The following is a 12,619-nucleotide window of genomic DNA, read 5'->3' as shown; positions in this document are numbered from 1 at the left end:
GTGCTGCTCTTCCTGTTGGTTCTGCATTTGATAAGGAGTGGTAGGGCATGCGAGCTCCCCCTTCTGGCCTCCTGACTCCATTTTAATGAGGTTTCCCTTTCATAATGCAAAGAAAAAACATGGGAACACCAATCATTACTCATCTATATTGATTCTCACTGAGGATCACAGGCTCTGTTAACATCTGAGAAGACCAGAACCAATGGAGGGGCTGGCTCTTCACTCCAGGAAGAAAAGTTGGGGGAGCTCTTCTTGGACAACTCTTCTTAGGACAAATGTCATCATCAGTCTTTGGGATCTCCATGTTCTCTTAATTTTGACAACTTAGGGGGCAGAGCCTTTAGATGTTGCTGTGCAAGACTGTCAAAATAATTTAGAAGGAGTGTGTCTATCTAGCAGAAACAAACAACACAAACACAAGTCTGATGAAAAAAAATGTGCCATCATAAGAGAAAAAAAGAGATGACCAATAACATTCTTTTTAAAAGGATAAGTAACAGCATCAGATTTATAGGAAGGTGTGTATTAAATAATCAGTCTGATCAATTTTAAGGTCTTTATGAAAACAGTTTGGATGGTTCCTATGACAAATACTAAACCTAAATCTTAAAGATAGAGATTCTGGTAAAATGTTCTTTGGGAAATTAGAAATTCCATTCTAGCAGATTTGGATTTTGAAGATAAAAATACCACTGGCTCTGTGAGTAGTGGGATACTTAAAGGAGGAATGAATAAATTAAGCTAATCCTATGTATATCTTTGTTAGAGTGACATCAATAATGTATAGCCAAGGAAATGGATTGAGGAGTGAAAGAGATCTCCTGACCTCAACATCCAGTGCCTCTTGGCCAGTGATTATAGAAGTGACTAGATTATACTTCTCAGAGAGTAAAATTTCATCAAAAACACACACCACCAATAACTACAGCTGGACACTATTACTTGTAGAACATTTTTCAATTTGAATATATTAGCTGTGTCTACATAGTAAGAGAAAATGGAATTCTGAGGCAATAACTTGGTAATTTGGGCCATAAGCTTATATTTACAATGAAAACATAAAGTAACTATGAAAAAACAGGTTGCTCAATTGAATCACCTAAGGTAATTGCTTCAATTCCCTATCTGACCTTTTTTCATATACCCGTAGTCACAGCTTTGGGGGGAGATATGGATATTGTGGGTACCTGATTGTTCGACTTACATGCCATGGGACACAGTCCTAGTGATAGTCCAAAAGCTATTCTAGCTGCAAAATACTTGCCACTAGTCATATGCTCTTCTCACTCCAAAGCTAGCTGATATTACCAGCATATGGCTTCCATAGGCAAGCTGGTTGCTATATTTTTCGGGTTCTATCTATATTTCCCTGGACCTGTGCAATGAAGTCATCTGGATGAGGAGAACAAAATGCAGCATTCTTTAAAGAAATGTCATTCTGCTCTCACACATTCTCTTCTCACAACGGTTTAGGGTACATTTAAATATAAATCAATGCATCAGACTTAACCAATGAAAGATTTTATTGCCAAAGTGATGTGAAAATAGGCATGTGATGACCTTTCGTTTTCCACCCGAAATTGTAAAAAGTTAACACAAAAGAGGTAGTAGTTTGGGTCCTTCAAAAGGATCACTTCCTTCTAGAACCAGAATCCTCCCCTGGTTTTTCAGCTTTTCTTCTAAATAGAAATGCTGACGCTTTATTAGTTAATCAATAAGACATGATACAGAGTATGGTTATCATAAAATAATCATACCCTGGAGCATTTTGAGGCATGAGCCACTTGCCTCTAATCAGATTGGGTTGAGATTACCTCTGGATAACCACACTCTTGGGAACTGTCTCATTTCTATTATAAGTACATTTTATAATAGGGAGAAATGTACATTTCTGTGGGGGGAAAATGAAGTTGGCAGCTTCTACCTAGCAATCATTTCAGTTGAGCCGAGAAACATTCCTCTTTTTTGAACTAAGTCAAACTATGCTTCGTCTATTCAAGTAATGTCAGAGAAAAGAGGCAGCTCACATGCAGTGTGGGTAATGCAATACAATGGAAACTGTATTTTACTTTGGCATTGCAAGCTTCAAATTATATGCAAACATTAAAAAGGGCATTTGAAACTTGGCATGCATGTTTATAAATGGTACGTTTTGAATCTGGAGTGGGTTTAGGTGTCTAGGTTACAATAACAGATGATCTCCAATGTAAAAATGGAACAAAGCCTTTCTTTAACTTCCTACAGAGAAAGATGTTCATTTCTGCTTCAATTATAATCCCAGGCACACTGGAGATTCCGTTAAGAGCAATTTCCCTCTATTTCTCCTTATCCCGACCAGCCAAAAATTTTAATCAAATTACATATATTGTAAAGTTAAAGACAGAAAAACCCAGTGAGCCATGAAATACACTTTACAACAGTGTGTATAGCACTTACCCTATTGGTTTAGAATGATGGAAAAATCCATTTAAAATGTTGAACACAGTGGGCTGCAGAGATGATTATAAACTCTTAGAGCTGTAGGTTTTAATCCCATCTTTTTATGAATAGTATTTATATCCAAGAATTTTTAACATGGAACAAATGATAAAGAAAAAAAAGATGAAAACACTTAGGTGAATGAAAGTAAATCTTTGTAACTAATAATGACAATGAGATACAAGAAAGTCCAACAATATTATTGCCATATTGATACAATCAAATGACACTTGATGGTCTTTGTTAACTATACATGCCTCATGGTAAAAACAAAATTATTTCAGGTTGATCTTTTGAATGAAAGGAGAGAGAATGGAACACAATCCTGAGATGCCACAAAGAGAAATTGTCTCATTTATGGATTTCTTACACTGGAATTAAATTTAGCTTTTATATGGCAACACAGTATTTGATTAATGAGACACCTCTTCAATGCTGGTTATTTCGAGAGCCTCAGAATATCTGTCTTGGGTCCAAAAACTGCTTAATGCTTCCTATTATTTCATTTCCTCAGAATTCTACTTGATTTCTGCAAAACAGCTAGGGCAACGGAGCTCCTGACTTGAAAGAAATGAGGCCTGGCCAAAAGAAACCAAGGGATTTTTACTCATCATTAAAAATTCAACTCACAGAACTAGAAGGAAGAGTCTATTTCTAATTATTCAGAGAGCAGAAAGGCTCCCTACTCAGATTTCCCCACCTTGGTAGATTACTCATATTTTCTACTAAAAGTTTCATTTGTCTTGCCCAGGAGAGCCCCCAAGCAACCTAAATGCAAACTACAGTGTTACCTCACACCCCAGAATGAAAGTCAACAGAGGGCTGATTAGGCAGAGCTTAGGCTAAACAGGCCCTGGGGGGGAGCTCATTCTCTTGCAGAAGCAGGGACTTCTGTCCTGGCCCAGCCCAGCCCTTCCTTGCCTGATGGGGGAGTTCTCAGAGGCCGGGACCCCACACTCCTCTTTCCCAGCCTCTGGTATTGATTCCCTGCAGCCTGGACTCTGCCACCACCACAGCACCACACCACTTTTCTCTAAGGTCACTGCACACAGTCAAATGAATGGCTTTGCCAGGGTTCCCCTCCAGGTCTGTGAAATTCAACTCTATTAATCCCCCAGCTCTTGAAATTCCTTCCTGCTTATGTGAGAGTTCATTATGAGTTCCTCTCTTCTATTTTGCTGATCTTTCTCTACTTCTCTAGGTCCATTTCCTTCCCTAAATAGTAAACATGTTCCCAAAACCAACAGTGACTTTATCCCTTTCTTTTCCTTCTGGATAATAAACCTTCTCTCCTAGTACCAACTATGTCCAACCCATAAGTCCAAATGACCTTTCACCCATTACTAGCTTCTTGTCTCCCACTAATACTCAAACGTGACAAGGACTGAGCTGCCTTACTGTGGCCTGCAGAATTCTAGAGTGGCTCCCTGATTCCTATCCCTTGGTATCCACACCTTTGGGGCACTTCTCCCATTCAGTGTGGGTAGAGCCTGTGATTTGCTTCTGGCCCACAGAATCTGGCAAAGATGAAGAAATTGAGTGGATATAATTAAGGTCCCCAATCAGTTGACTTTGGGTTAACCAAAAGAGAAGTCATTCTAGGTGGGCCTGACCTATTAGGTGAGACCCTTAAAACAGGGTGCATCCCTTCCATGAAAGAGAAAATCGAAGAAAGACACTCTTCTGTTGACCTTGAAAAAAAGAAATGACCATGTTGTGAACTACTTAGGAGAAAGACAGTCTCTAGGAGCTGTCTTCAAGGTCCTAGCATCACAAGGAATTGAATTAACCAAGAATTTGAATGAGGTTGTAAGAGGATCCAAGCTCCAGATGAGAACATCAGTTTTATTTTTATTATTTTTTTTAAAAAACTGTTTTTTAAAAAGATTTTATTTATTTATTCATGAGAGACACAGAGAGAGAGAGAGAGGAAGAGACACAGGCAGAAGGAGAAGCAGGCTCCATGCAAGGAGCCGACGTGGGACTCGATCCTGGGTCCCCAGGATCACACCCTGGGCTGTAGGCAGTGCTAAACCGCTGCACCACCGGGGCTGCCTGAGAACATCAGTTTTAGCTGACTCTTTCATTGCAGCCTGTGGGACCCTAAGCAGAGGACTTCGTTAAACTGTGCCCAGACTTCTCACCCAATAGGTGTATTGGGCATATTTTAATCTAATAGGTAATTTGTTCTGCAGCAACAGAATACTCATATACTTACCCTTCTAACTTCTTTCTTAATGCCCTCTCAGGCTCAAAGTTACCTGTCACTCACTCTTCTCTTCCATCAGATACCAAGATTTGTCATTTATTCTTGACCAAAATCTACTGAATTAAACTACATCCCTCTATTTTATTCAATCTCCTCATTTATTCAGCAAATATTTGCTGGACAGCGTGTCTATCTCTGGATATATAATGATGAACAGCACAGGAATGGTTCCTGCCCCTATGCAAAGTAATGTTTAGTGGATAAAATGAACACTGAACATATAATTGCAAGATGCTTTGAGCCTTCTGTGGGGGACTCTAACCTAGTTTGTTTGGGGGAGGAAGCAGGGAAGGGCTTACTACCTCAAGTCTGATTATTCTGTCAGCCTTTTAGTCTGTCTCTCTCCTCACTCTTCCAGGCAGTACACACAGTGTTACTGGGTTCACCTTTCTCAAAGGTTCTGTAAACCAAATGCCCTCTGTTTGAGGACTTTCAATGGCTCCTTATAAATAGAATAAGCAAAATATTAAGGTTGTTAATTATCCCTTATCTAACAAGAACCCAGAGAGGTTTAAAGACTTGGCTGAAGCCACAGAAGTGGTAGAAACAGGACTAAATTCCCTGAGAGCTAGCTCTGAATCAAATTTTCTTTTTATACTGTTATTACTCCTTTTATATTTTAAAAATCATCTTGTTCTAAGTATGGAGCTTACAATGCTATAATCAGGTATAGTCCCTAAAGGCAAAGCACATTACCCATTTGTGGTCTCCATGCTTGAAGCTAATCTAAGATCAATATTTGGTTAGTAGGGCTGGCCTCACAAGCCTGCGACTAGACATTTTACATTTACATCTTGATTACAATGACTTGGAGACCCCCACCTGTGAAAGAGGAACACAGCTGCGGTAATGAAGCTCCACCCAGCTCCCTTTTACAGGCCATGCACCCACTACTCTAGTTTGGATTTTAATAAGGCACAGCTTCCTTTTTCTCCAAAGAATTACCCTCAGGAGCCTCTTCATTTGGAAGGCTAGTCCAAGCCTCCTCAGCCAATGACTGGCTCGTACAAAATTACAGAAGACCAACTCCTCTTGCCTCAGGGGCCAGTTGTGAGATACAATCTACCCTCCAGAGCTTTTGTGTCAGGTCTGATTGAAGCTAACCTCCCTCTAAGACCTCACTTTCGGGTAGCTGTCTTCCCCTACTCTATCTTGCTTCTCTCATGCCCTTCTCTTGAGAACTGTTCTCAAAGGAATCACTTGAATAAGAATTTCCACCTCAGGCTCTGACTTTTAGGGCACTAATTCCCAAACAATAAGTGGACTCAAAGCATCCTTCATTTGTTTCCATCAGCCACCACAGGAAGACTCTTGTGTCTACTACCTATTCTAGCTTGGCAGTCTTATGTGGGTCCACCACCTTCTCTTCTTCCATTCAGATGTCCTCATTACTGCTCAGGAATCTAGTTGAATGAACCCCACTGAGGTCTTTGCAGAAGGCTCACACTCTGAGAACAAGGATGTCCAGGCCAAGGATGCTGCTTTTCGATGTTCCTCTAGTTGCCAGGCCTCAACATGCTACAGCTGACCTGATTTCCATACTAGTTAGCAGAATAGCCCCCACCTTCACTTTCTGCACACTGGGACATGTAAGCCCCACAGCAGTTCAGCTGGTGCCAGGAGGTCTACTTTCTGACCTTTACTTCTCTAATCCTGAGGGACCAAACCCATGCTATGGGCAGGTATCATCATCACTTCACAATCATCTTGAGCCTCTGCCCCAACACATCCCTCGTGCCAGAGCTGAAAAACAAAACCCTATCATGGGCATGAGTATGTGGGAAAGGAACTGTCTACACCAGTATCTTCAGTATCTTCTGGCACCAGTTAAAAAACTTAATTTTAAATTTGATTTTTATTTTAAGCCTGTATCAAGGAAACTTCCTTCCTGAAGCCATTTTGGATAGAGAACTTCCACGAAGGAGAACAGATACAACCTGTTTTTTTTGTTTGTTTTTTTTAGATACAACCTGTTTTAAAGAAATTTTTCCATCATACAAGTTACTAAAATGTGCTTAAATACACACAGAAGAAACTTTCAAAGTGTAATTCTTCTAGCTCTTACAAACTTTGTTTAGTTTTAAATAAGGAAATTCTAGAATGAGATCCCAGGTGTCTTCCACTTCACTTTCATAGACATTTAATATTTATGATGATATTTTCTCTAATATTTTATTACCTTTTCAAGCATACAGGAAAATTGAGAGAATTTTACAGTAAATGTATCTATATTCATCATCTAGGTTTTACCATTAACTTTTTTCTATACTTACTTCACAATGTATATAATCATCTATTTTTTCTAATCATCAATCTTATGACAGCATTTAAATAATTTTTTCTAAGACATTTTATACTTTGATTTATACAATAAAGTCTAAGTGAAAATAAATTCTACTGAATATTATCTCTTCAATAAAAATATGTGAAGTGTAACCTGTTATAGTCTTAAGAGGTGATACTTGACAGAGTGGCCTACTAAAGAAATCTTAAATTATCTTAAAAAGCTGGTAGTTCTGAATGAAAATTGTTGTATTTATTTTTAAAATTATTTATTTTTAAGCATACCCCCAACATGGTCCTGAACTCACAAACCCAAGATCAAGAGCATCATGCTCTACCGACTGAGCCAGCCAGGCAGCCAAGGGAGGGAAATTGTTTTAAAGCCACTGGTATATCAGTCATGATATAAATCACATGGAAAGTTGAGCAGATTGCCAGGTAAAAGTTTAAAGTAATAATTTTCTTTTTTTTTTTTATAGATTTTCTTTTAATTTTTATTTATTTATGATAGTCACACAGAGAGAGAGAGAGAGGCAGAGACACAGGCAGAGGGAGAAGCAGGCTCCATGCACCGGGAGCCCGACGTGGGATTCGATCCCGGGTCTCCAGGATCGCGCCCTGGGCCAAAGGCAGGCGCTAAACCGCAGCGCCACCCAGGGATCCCTAAAGTAATAATTTTCTAAAGCCCTGGTCTGTTAAGCCATCAATGTGGGAAGCTGTTTATATTTAATCAGTAGGTAAATGTGTCCATTCATTAACACTTGTGTATGAAGTCAGAAACTGAACTTCACTTACAATATTAATGCACTAATGGAAAATGTACTTTAACACAATGATTTACAAAGATCTCAACACTTCTCTAACATTTCCATTTATATGATCTAATCACCCCAAAAGTGTTAAAGTAGGAACAAGATATTCCATTCTGTGATGTCATTTTTGATAGGGCTCCAAGAGAAGAGACACAGAAGTATGGTTTAAAAGAAAGCAGACATGCATTTTGTTTGACTCTTGTAAAAATAAAATTTGATCATGTTGACACACCCAAGGTAGTTTTATCATTTCCAATAGAATAACTATATAGTTGATTCAAAGAGAGATTTGGCTGACTTATTTTCTGCTTAAAATTACCAGTTTCTTGAGAATGCTATAGGAGGATGGAGTGGTAGTAGAAACCAAATCCCTACATTAAAATGCAAGCCAGTCGACAGCAAAACTCAAAAGCAATGGACTACATTTACAACCAAACTTGGTGACAAAGTACCATCTCTATAAAACCCAAAATATGTGAGTGGGGACAAATCACTAATAACTGTAAGATCTGTTTGTATCTGCATCTGTGCAAGGGGAAGCATAGATAAGCTATAGGGTATCTGCCAGATATAAGAAAAGATATCAAAATTGCCTCTAGGAATTCACTGAAAGCACAGCAGGCCAACTACAAGATAGCAGCTAGAAGCGGTCTATATCCACAGTGTATGAATGCCAAGTGCACAATAGCCTCTGAAGGGGTTAGAGTCTATGAACTTTTGAAAATGACCAGCCAGAGTTCCCTTCCAGGCTAGAGCCCCACACTGTAGCAAAATGGCCGTTAATAGAATCAAACTTGAGAAGAATGTAGATGACAGAGACCATGGAAAGAGATAGTCCAGATACAAGTAGGAGAGGGAAACAAAACCAGGAAGTTTAAGAACACAAGCCCTCATATTTTGTTAATACTTTATGAAAGCTACATGAACCAAGCCTCCTAAGTTCAGGAAAACTAATTTCACATAAAAATAAGCAATATATATATATAAAAAAAAAGCAATATGAAAGTACTGAAGTCAAAGCCCACACTAAGTTATTATTTTTAAGAAGAGACTAAGAGCAGAATAACATCCCTATAGTCAATGAGAGCATGCCAGAAAGAGATGTCCACAAAACACATAGACTTTAATCTGCTATTTCAAAATGATCTACAAGAGCATCTAAAAAGTAAGAAATAAAAGAATAACATAAATCAAAATTAGAAAATGAGATGAAAGAATTCAAGAAAGAAGTAGACATAAAAGGAGAAATAATTTTAGACATGAAGGCTAAACTAGGAGCATAAGAAAGAAAAAATACGAAAAAAATGCCTTAAGTAAAAAAGAGAGACAAAAAGTATGAAAAAAAAGTAACAAATATTAGAAACAATCAAAGAAGATCTACTATATAAATAATAGAAGTTCTTAAAGAAGAAAAGCAGACAAAATAACAAATGCTAAAAACTGTAACTTAAAAAAATTCATAAAATAAACATATTTAAAGCTACATTTCAAAATCAATGGATTTTAAATAAAAACTTATTTAGGCCTCCAGACCAAAAGGAAAAGAAAATTACATTACAATCAGACATTTTGACAGTAGTGCTTAATGGCAGGAGCAAATGAAGTTCACATATATAAGACACTCAAGAAAATACATTGCTCAAAGGTATACATTGAGCAAAACCTATCTTCAGGAACCAAGGGCACAAACTACTAACGGTACATGAGAACTCAAGGTATGTTGTTCCCATGAGCGCTTCTTCAGGAATCTACTAGAGTGTAAGCTTCAAACAACAGAAATGACTCGGGAGATAGCTAAAAAAAGACTGAGAGTCAGCATTAAATATACAATTACATACAGAACTGAATACAGGTTAAAAAATATGTAACAGTTATATCCTCTGACAACAGTAAAGTGCAAGCATAAAAAAATGGGGATACTATATGCCAAAAAAGAATTGTAATTGCTTCTAGTAATCCTAATTGTTGGTGGTATTATTAGTAATATTAGTATTAATATTACTAATAAGTATCATTTATTAGCATTACTAATATTAGTAATTAGTGATATCAGTATTATTAGCATTGTTCCTCTGAGACTTTTGTATGTGCATTTGGGATAAAACAAAGGCATTATAATGGGATATTCTAATACTAGCATCTCTTATGCCCTTGAGAAGCAAAATTCATGGCGTGGAAGAAAGGAGATACCGATAAAACATAGAAGAGGGTAAGACAAACCCTTATAGTCATGAATATGAATTAAACATAGCGGTACAAAAGCAGTATCTCAAGAGATATTTTATGATTAAAAAAATACATATTTTTCCTAGCTCCCCTGAAGAGCCTAGAAACAATGACCAATCCCCCAGACTGTGGTCTTGATATACCACTTTCTACTGAAGGAAACGAGAGCTTCTTGGAAAAATGGCTGATGTCAACTGCAATAGTGTGATTTATAATAAGAAATATATATTTGGTCTTTGTCCCTGTTTCTAGTACAGAGCTTCTAAGGCCCTTGGAATTTCCTAAGTGGTAAGAGATAAAGGTGCCTTTGTTATGTTAATAAGGTGACTTTTTAGAGTGCTGCCAGGTCACCTAAAGATGGGGCTGGTTGCCAGGGGAACCAGCTCAATAACTGGAGTTGAAACTTTCAGTCCCAGCCCTCAACCTCTAGAGAGGGGAGAGGGGCTGGAGGTTGGATTGAGTGCCAATGGCTAACAATTTAATCAATCATACCTATGAAATGAAGCCTTCATAAAATCCAAAAGGAAAAGGTTTGGAGAACTTCTGGGTCTGTGAACATGTGAATGTATGAACATGGTGTGCTCCCATGGAAGCTCCCCATCCTTTTTTCATACCTTGTCCTATGTAGCTCTCTATCTGGCTGTTGATTTGTATCCTTCAGTATCTTTAGTAACAAATCAGTAAACTGGTAAATGGGTTTACCGAACTCTGTGAGCTACTCTTGCAAATTAAGTGAGCCTGCAGAAATGGTCATGGAAACCTCTGATTTATAGCCAGTTGGATCAGACACACAGCTAACAACTTGAGCTTGCTACTGGCATCTGAAGGTAGGCAAGGCAGTCTTGTGGAATCTGCTGCTATCTCTGAGCAGATATTGTCAGAGTTGAGTTGAATTATAGGACATCCAGCTAGTGTCTAGACACTTGTTTGCTGGTGTGGGGAAACCCATCCCGCACTTGCCTTGGAAATGGGTGATCAGAACACTCTACCAAGTCTGGGGCAAGAAATGTTAAAGATGAACCTGGTACATCTTGTCATACCAGAGTAAGAAAGCTAACAACACTGAGGTCATATCTAAAGGACTCAGGAGGCAACTTAAAGAGGCTTCTATTGCCTCAAATGGGACACTTTGAGATTCAATAGATATAAGAATTGCAGTGGATTAAAATCTACCAAATGCATATAAACTCATTTGCTTATAATAATATAATTATCTCCTCCAGAGGATGACAGGGAACCAATTCATTATCTTGAAAACTGATAATTTAAGGAAAATCATTTAACCTTGCCTTTCCTATATAAACTATGCTACTGAATTATCAAATAGTAGATAAAAGCATCTCTTTAAAAAAATATTCCAGATAATAAAATGAAAATGGCTAAAGTAGGATATCACCAATTTATAACCCTATGACTTAACATACCTAGACAATGACATTATTACAAAAGAGAGACAAGCAAACCAGCTGCAATCTTACTAAAGGGATCTAACCTGAGTTTGATCAAATATCTGGACCCAATTTACAAGAAATAAAGAAGAAAAAGAACATGATAAACAGCACCATGAAAAAAATCTAGACTGCTAAGAACACTGTAGCTGAAAATTGCCCAGGTCCTTCAAATTGTAAGGAAATACAAAAATATTTCATTTTTTTTTTAATTTTTATTTATTTATGATAGTCACAGAGAGAGAAAGAGAGAGAGGCAGAGACAGGCAGAGGGAGAAGCAGGCTCCATGCACCGGGAGCCCGACGTGGGATTCGATCCCGGGTCTCCAGGATCGCGCCCTGGGCCAAAGGCAGGCGCCAAACCGCTGCGCCACCCAGGGATCCCGGAAATACAAAAATATTTCAAAAAATTCAGGCAGGTATAACCAACAGAGTCTAAAGATGAACACTTGGGTGATAACATCATAAAAACATGAGGTTACTATAAAGTCAGGAGAGTGATAACTTTTGGAGGAGAATATGGAGGCATGATAGGGTTGGAGAAACACAGTAAGGTCTATTTCTTGATATGGATAATGATTACAAGGGTATTAATGTTACAATAATTCCCTAAATGATGAGATGGAATGAGACAAGCACATAATTAAATACACCAGTCTGAAGTTCTAGGGCTCGATTTGGAAGTCAAATAAATGATATTTACATTTATGGGGATGAATAAGGTCACCTAGAAAGTGCTTCGATTTTTAAAATACCAGCAACTCCAGTATAGAGCCATGGGGAATGTCAACATTAGGATGTGAAGTAGAGAAATCAGAAAATAAGATGGACAGGTACTTGATAAGTGTGGTGTCAGGAAGCTTATGACTCCTTTACATCTTCTCAGCCCCAATGTTGACTTAAATCACTGCTGCAATGACAAGTCCCATGAGAGCTTTTTTTTTAAGATTGTTTATTTTTTCAGAGAGAGAGAATGTGGGGGGTCAGGGAGAAGGGCAGAGGGAGACAGTCTTGTGTGTGTGTATGTGTATTTCGTTTTTTTAAAATAATTTTTAAAATTATTTATTTATTTATTCATGAGAGACACACAGAGAGAGAGAGAG

General features: G+C 38.0%; 1 long non-coding RNA gene across 11 annotated transcripts in view; it reads right to left on the bottom strand.

The window, feature by feature from the left end:
* Positions 1-12,619, bottom strand: part of LOC112659837 (uncharacterized) — a 108,845-nt gene that overhangs the window by 56,939 nt on the left and 39,287 nt on the right. For 2 of the 11 annotated variants that reach the window (XR_007404191.1, XR_007404195.1), the window contains exon 3: positions 2,437-2,536. The exons of the other annotated variants lie outside the window; for them this stretch is intronic. This is a non-coding gene — a long non-coding RNA (uncharacterized LOC112659837). The remainder of the gene's footprint in view (positions 1-2,436; positions 2,537-12,619) is intronic. 11 annotated transcript variants of the gene reach the window in all.

This window comes from Canis lupus, chromosome 2 (genome assembly GCF_003254725.2).
Source record: "Canis lupus dingo isolate Sandy chromosome 2, ASM325472v2, whole genome shotgun sequence".
Classification (NCBI taxonomy): Eukaryota; Metazoa; Chordata; class Mammalia; order Carnivora; family Canidae; genus Canis; species Canis lupus.
This window is presented reverse-complemented; position numbering and strand designations above follow the sequence as displayed.